At 51.4% G+C, this 7878-nt stretch overlaps 1 protein-coding gene across 1 annotated transcript in view; it reads right to left on the reverse strand.

The window, feature by feature from the left end:
* KCNB2 (potassium voltage-gated channel subfamily B member 2) overlaps positions 1-737 on the reverse strand; it is a 168940-nt gene extending 168203 nt beyond the window's left edge. The window contains exon 1 of the mRNA XM_088149247.1: positions 95-737. The gene's annotated coding sequence lies outside the window, so the exon portion shown is untranslated. The remainder of the gene's footprint in view (positions 1-94) is intronic.
* Between the last annotated feature and the right edge of the window lie 7141 nt (positions 738-7878).

Genomic DNA, 7878 nt, shown 5'->3' on the forward strand with positions numbered 1-7878 from the left:
GTAGGAAGAAGCAGGGATGATTCATGAATCGCCTTCTTTCCTTCCAGACTCCGACGAAAGGCAGAAATCCCCTGCTCCCCCCGCTCGCGCTTACCTTACTCGGCGAAACCACGTTCAGCATAACACACCGGCGGGGGAAGCACAAAGGCGCCCGAAATTCCCCCGCCGCCTCCCCGCAGGTCGCGGCTGCTCTCAGATTCCCTTTGCAAAGGATCTGTTGACAATCCGCCGAGGTGAAGGCGGGCGAGGTTTGTTTTGGTTGTGTGAGTGCTTGCGTGTGTGTGTGTGTGTGTGTGTGTGTCTTTCGCCCCTCTCGCCTTTTCTCCCTCGCGGGTGACGTCCCTCCCGCCTTGCTTGGATCCCGGCTCCCGAATTACCGTCAGCTACGGGATGGAGGAGGACGGCGACGGGGAGGGGGAGAGGGAGAGGGAGAGGAAGGCACCGCTGACGGGCTGCGGGCAGTCGCCGTTTGCAAAACGGGAGGCGAGGGACCGCTCCAGCAGCCCCACCGTCGTCTCCCTTTGTTTGCAGTGGGATTTGGGTGCTGCTGCTGGTGGTGGCGACTGCCTGAGAGCGTGTATCTGCGCGTTCGGGTGTGCATCAGCAAGTGGATGCGCCGTGTAAACCGAGCAAGCAGCCGTTCCTACCCAGCGCGGGAAGGGAGACACACGCACACGCGCAATATTTGCCCACAGGGCCGCCTCACTTCTTCCCCGCAGGAGCGCGCGCTGCTCTTCTCCGGGGTGCAAAGGCCAAGAGTCCGACATACATTAGAGCCACTTAGACGCGGTCTTCCTGGACTTTGACCAACAAAGGGTTCATAGTTTTCTCTCCGTATAACTGGCTCAGGTTGAGCTGTGTGGTCTTTGCACTAGGCAGCCACTCAACTGCCAAGTTCTTAACGCCAGCTAACCCTGAGATGTGTGAAGTACTAATTAGGGGGGGGGGGGAGTGCTTTGGGGCATGTGTAGCCTGCCTTTCTCTCACCATTCAGTGATCAACAGGCCTCCTTGCTTCCGCCCAGCAGCGGCTGGCTTTGTTTCTGCTTTCGGTTGTGGCTGCTGTGTTTACGTTTGCTGTGCAGCACAGTTTATATTGTCAGTATTTCTCTCCACATAGCTGCCAGAAATGTTTCGTATTCCTTGATTTTTGCTATGTGTGAAAACTTAAATAAACAAACAAACTGCTTTTTTTTTTTAAAAAAAAGCATAGAATTATCAGTTGACAACTACAATTAGAGCAATCCTATCACCACCAGTAGCTTTGACTACCTGATTTTTATTGCCAAGGGGATGTCAAAGAATGAGAGTGATTTTTAAATACATGCAGAGTTGTTTTCACTATCATTAAATTGTCCTAGCAGTCCTGATCTGAGATTTCAAATAGATTATATTCAATTAATTGCGAAGTCTCCATTAAAACTCACCTGGAACCCAGGTTTTTTTTCCAGCTCAACCAGGGGCTGGAAACTTTTTGATAGCCTGGGACCAGAACTTAATATTTAGGGGAAATAATGCTGCCAAGTGGACATTACTGTACCTTTAACATACATGGTTGGGGTTGTGATGTTTAAATTCTTGCTGGGAAGGGAGTTTTTTGGGGGGGGTCCTTCACTTTTTTAAATTATGGAAGAGTTATTTTAGGGTTTATATTTCAATGTTCAGGTATTTCCTCTTCAAACTGGTAGGAATCACTGCCATCAATTTTCAGAAATGATGGAGAGAAATAATAGCTCCTGGCCTACTAAAAATGCTGTTGGGGGTTCTACTCACTCTTCCTTTTGTTTTTTTTTTATGTCTTCAAGACTGTGTTGACTCCTGGTGACTGCCAGGATTAGGCCCTGCAGTTTTCTTGGCAAGATTTTCAGAAGTAGTTTGCCGTCGCCTCCTCCCTAGGGCTGAGAAAGAGTGACTGGCCCAAGATCACCCAGCTGGCTTTGTGCCTAAGGTGGGACTAGAACTCATGGTCTCCCAGTTTCTAGCCTGGTGCCTTAACCACTAGACCAAACTGGCTCTTTTGGTTTAGCTTTAGCTCCTTTAGGCTCATAGTAAGAGCTCTGCCAAAAAGCTAATTGGGTGAAAAAACTCTATTTTATCCTGCGGGTTGGTATGGGCAAGCATGCTCAATCCATCACTTACAACTTGATCTAATTGTACCATTTTAGGCATAAGTCCAAATTGATTTTCCTATGGCTTCTTTCTTAATAAGGTGTTAATCGTGCTGTGTTTGCAGAATAATTCACTAGACATGCTGGATATATTCCACACATACTGTATATGTGATATATAAAGACATTTATTTTCATGACTATGGAAATGCTATTTTTAACCAGGAAGCACATCTCCATCCAAAACTCCTTTGAAATGATTGGCCTATCTCTTCCCTACTCACTAGGGGTTAGAGCAACTGCAAAACTCTTAGTTGTGTTCAGCTTCAACTTTATTCCCTTTCCTATTTAATCAGTCTTTGATGTAGCAGTACTACATATAGTAGTACTGTAGCCTTATATGGCATGGGGCCTAGTTATTTGAGGAACTGTTTGTCTTCTATGGTTTCTACCCATCCCAGATCTGAAAGAGTTGCCTCACTCCTGGTCCCATCGATCAAGCCATCTAGCAGGATTCAGGAGGTGGGTCATATCTGTGAGAAGGCAGGGAGAAGTGAGGGCCTCAAACGAACCATGTTTGCTAGGGGAGAGCGCTGTGCACCATGGGGCAGCCTTGGGGGGACGGCAGGAGGGAGGATGGGCAGAAGGCACACTCGCACCAGAGTGGAGAGGGACGGCAGGAGGGAGGAAAGACTGCAGGCAAGAGGCACGATCGCACCAGAGTGAAGAGAAACGGCAGGGGGCGGCTGTCGGGTCAAGTGGGGATTGGAATGTGTATTGCGCTGATTGGATTCGGAAAGTGGAATGTCTGCGGTTTTGCGGTTAATTAGCGGCGCTCCGGGGCAGTAAAAAAGGTGAGATTGTGAGCCAAGCCCTCGCAGGAGGGGGAGGACAGATAGGGGGTATAAAAACCTGTCAGACCTTGCTTCGGGGTTCCTCCATTGCTGCGGGAGGGACCCACCTTTGCAAACGTGCCCAATAAAAACTTCTGTCTACTGGACAACCGAACCCGTGTCTGTCGTTTTCTGACAAAATTGGCGAGCCAGCCAGGAGTCCTCGACGTGGACCGGACTGTGGGGAACCGGTGAGTAATCGGCCGTAACACCCCGTTGAGGTGTCTCCCGTTTTCCCCGGAGTCGGGTCCAGGACGGGACTCCAATCGCCAGTCAGACAGAAGTAAAGAGGAAGTCGGCCGACGAGGAGACCTCCGGGACGTCTGGTGAGTACAGCCTACCCATAATCTCGGGGAGATTAGCGTGGTTACGAGGCGTTGGACGCCGCAAGGGGACAGAAGAGTCCGGGACCTTCTGTAAGGTGGGAAACGTAGTCAGGAAGGATGGGTAAGGCGCAGAGTAAGAGTGTAAGGCCAGGGGCCAATGGGAAAAACGCAGTAGGGGAATCCCCACGGATTCTCCATTAGGACAATTGTTGCAACAGTGGGAGACACCCTGGTTGTGTCCATTCACCAGGGGTCTGGAAAAACCGACCATGATAACTTTGTGCACTAAAGAATGGCCAAAATATCCACTAGTGGACCCCGAATTCCCCTACCATTGGGATACTCTTGGAATCCCCAGTAATTACTGGGTGACCCAACTAAAAAACTACATTGTGGAGCATAAAATGTTAACACAGGAACCCTATGTGGAAGTCTGGTTCCATGTTCATTGGGAGGGGCCTCGACCCAAGTTAGCCAAAATTTTTGTCCAAAAAGAACAGGAGGATGAGGAGGACCTCTGGCTGACTAGACCTCAATGGGGGCCGCTACCTCCTCCTCCTCCTCCTCTTCCTATCGCTCCCCCTCCGGCGCCCCCACCCTATCCCGGGCAGCGGAAAGAGCTGGACCAGCTGAACCAAGACATTCAGAACGTGCCCTTTATTCTAAGGTTGGCCAGTGCCTTCCCCGTCCGGGAAGTCCCGAACGGAACGAACGCACAGGGGGTGGCCGTCACCAGTTACGTAACGGTTCCCATCAAACCCAGTGAGTTGAGGGAATTAAAAAGGACCCTCCCTCGTATGCAAGAGAATGCCCATACCGCCGCCGAACAATTGGAACTTTTTCTCGGCCCGGTGGAATACTCCTGGGGGAACTGAATTACATTTTAGCCCACCTCTATACGCCAGAAGAGAGGGGCCAGATTCGGCGAGCTGCGCTCAGGGCTTGGGAGCGAAGGAATGCAAATGTCCCAAATGCCCCGGCCGCAGATACTAAATTCCCTCTGGCAGACCCAAATTGGGATCCCAATAATGCTGAACATCGGGAGAACATGAGAGGAGTTTCCCCCTGTACGACTAGGGGGGTCATGGTTCCCCAACTGGGACCCACGGGGAACCCTTGGTAAACATCACGGTGGGTCCCACCGGCGAGGAACGGCAGTTCCTCGTGGACACCAGAGCCTCTCGAACATCCCAGGGATTGCGAAATCCCGGGGCGCATCGGTATCGGTGATGGGGGTGGGAGGCTCTCTGGTCAAGGCAGACGTACTGGAGGAAGTGAGACTGGAGTGGAATGGGAAGGAGGTAACTGCAGATGTGTTACTGATCCCACAGGCGAGAGTGAACTTGCTGGGAAGGGATCTAATGGGTAGTCTAGGAGTGGAGTTGTGGAATGTGGAACAGGCAGAAAGGATGTGTTTGTTGCGGGAGGCGGACGTGGAGGTTGTGAACCCTGAGGTATGGGCAGGAGAAGGGGGGGCGGGTCGGTTTCGCATAGCCCCAATTAGCATCCCCTTGAAACCAGGGGTGACGGGTTTGCGGCAAGCCCAATACCCGCTGTCCCGGGATGGGAGGCGCGGGCTGAAGCAACAACTGAGATGGACGGTGCTGCCCCAGAGGTACACCGAGAGCCCCCTCTTGTTTGGACAGGCATTGGAAGAGAAACTCCAGGGGTTCCGGGCCCCTGGGGGTTCTCGGGTGCTGCAGTATGTGGATGATTTGTTGGTGTCTGGAGAGAAGGAAGTAAAGGTGAGAGAAGACTCAGTGGCTTTATTGAACTGGTTGGCTGAGGAAGGATTGAAGGTGTCAAAAGGGAAGGTCCAATTTGTGGAAAGGGAGGTCAAGTATTTAGGACATGTACTCCGGAAGGGCGAGAAGTTGATTGATCCTTCTCGGATACAGGGGATAATGCAGTTGAAGCCCCCTCATACTAAAACAGAGGTGCGGCGGTTTCTGGGTCTAGTAGGATATTGCAGGCTATGGATAGATGAGTACATGAGCAAGGCTCAGTTTCTGTATGAGAAGTTGAAAGGATCATCTGACAGGGTAGAATGGACAGACAGGGACACAGAGAAGTGGGGGGAATTACGAAGGAGCCTGGTGACGGCCCCGGCTCTGGCTCTACTGAACTTGGCCCCCCCTTTCACCTATACGTTACAGCCCATGGGGGAACTGCCATTGGAGTGCTGACTCAGAGACGGGCTGGGAAATATCAACCAGTGGCCTTCCTGAGCAAAGCCCTAGAACCAGTGGTGAGGGGATGGCCGACTTGTGTGCAGGCAGTGGCTGCCGCTGCTGTGCTAGTGACAGAAGGGAAAAAACTCACTTTTGGGAGCCCCGTGATTGTCCATTCACCCCATCAGATCTTAAGTGTGCTTAGTCAGCAGGCGGCTGCTTGGATGACAGAAGGAAGGATGTTGAAATATGAGACAGTTCTCCGGATAAGTCCTGATGTGGTGGTAGGAACAGACAGGAATTTGAACCCAGCGGAGTTTCTTGCGGGGGAGTGGAAAGAATGGGAGCCGGCAGAGCACGAGTGCTCCACCCTGTTGCAGCTGCAAACAAAGACCCGGGAGGACCTGCAGGAGGTCCCGCTGGAGGAGGGTGAGGTCTGGTTTGTGAATGGGTCTAGCCGAGTAGAGCAGGGACAAAGGAAGTCAGGATATGCGATAGTGACGGCGGAGGGAGAGACAATAGAGAAGGGGGCACTACCAGGGGATTGGTCGGCTCAGCTGTGTGAAGTGCACGCTTTGAAACGGGCACTAGAGTTGGGAAAGGGAGTGTCCCTCACCATCTACACAGACTCGCGATATGCCTGGGGAGTAGTGCACATTTTCGGGAAAATTTGGCTGGAACGGGGTTTACTCACAGCTGCTGGAAAGGGAAGGTTGCAGGGAGGAAGCAGGTCATTGGGTTACAATTGAGGGGACCCCAGTAGTGAGCCGTGCTGACATGAGGGGGATGGTGGAGAAACTGCACGAAGGGTCTCACGGGGGTGCAGGCTTTGGTAGACACTGTAAAGCTGTGGGAAGGGCCAACGGGGTGTTGAAGCAACATCTCACCAAACTGGGATTGGAAACAGGGCTACCTTGGACAAAGACACTTCCGGTTGCCCTGCTTCGAATGCGGACAGCCCCTCGCAAGGATGTGGGGGTCTCCCCATTCAAGCTGATGATGGGAAGACCTTTCCTGGCTCCAATGGGAGAGCCTATCCCCGAGCTAAAGGATGCCTTCCTGAGAAAGTATCTCTTGGTACTGTCACAATCTCTCTTGTCTCTAAGAAAACAGGGACTCCTCGCTCAACGGCCCCCTTGCTGAAAGACCAACACCCCCACAAGCCAGAGGATTGGGTCCTGATAAAGACGTGGAAGGATGAGAAGCTGAAATCATCTTGGGAGGGACCATACCAAGTTCTCCTGACAACTGAATCAGCGGTTCGGACCTGACAGGGGGTTGGACCCACTACCATCGGGTTAAGCAAGCTCCCGACCCCCGACCATGGACTGCCCAACCGGGAGACAGACTCAAAGTAAAACTTAAAAGGAACTGAACTAAGGCAGGGGAGGAGATGACCAACATAAAGGCGTAGAATTGGCACAGACAGCTTTGATCACTGGGGATGATCCCCGTGGGAGGGGGGGGATGTTCTATCATTTTGGGTCTTCTCCCATACCAAGACCCTGGACTAATCAAAGGCAAATGGCTCTAAATCTCTTGGGGATAACCAATGCAACTCAATGTGTATATTTCAACAATACCCAGAACCGTACCCCCCCATTGCCCTCAAAAGGTCCTGCTTTCACTTGTGGAGGGGTCTATAATATCCCTTACGCCTCAACCCCTCTATACCTACCTAAAGGTTTCTTTTTGTTATGTGGACATGAAGCTTACACCTATGTTCCAGCCTATAGTTCAGGGGGCCCTTGTGCCATAGGGCGCCTGACCTCTCTATATGCCCTGCCTCCAATACAAGCGCACCCATCAAAAGAAATAAGAAAAAGGGAGCTGCCATCTGATTGTGAGAGTGATGTGACACTCTTGTCCGAAACAGAAGCCATGGCTCTGGCCCTCTCCTTAGTAGGGGTTCCTGCACTAAGCGGAAAAACTTACCTGGACCTAAGGAAGGTGGCCTGCCTCCTGGCTAAAAGTGTCAACCTTACATCCTCTCTCATTGCAGCCCTCACTGAAGAAGTCACTGAGATCAGGAGGGTGGTCATTCAAAATCGGATAGCTATAGACTATCTCCTATTAAGGGCAGGACAAGGCTGTGAATCTTTTCAAGGTCTTTGTTGCTTTAACCTAACCAACAATGAGAATTATATTGAAGCAAAACTAGCCAAGTTGAAGACCTTAGCCTCTCGCATATCCGAGGATCCAGAGGGATGGAATTGGTCGTGGCTCACTAGTTGGTTACCTAACTTTGCTTGGTTAAAACAACTTTCTGTACTATTGGCTTCATTGCCTTACTGGTCCTAGTATGTTGCTTAATGCAATGCCTCCCTGCTTGTGGGAATTACCTGTCCCAGTGTGTGAAGCCCCGGGTCCGGGACGAGGGA

This window comes from Python bivittatus, unplaced genomic scaffold (genome assembly GCF_059951505.1).
Source record: "Python bivittatus isolate LINGU-HERP-01145 unplaced genomic scaffold, Pbiv_v1 ctg000590_np1212, whole genome shotgun sequence".
Classification (NCBI taxonomy): Eukaryota; Metazoa; Chordata; class Lepidosauria; order Squamata; family Pythonidae; genus Python; species Python bivittatus.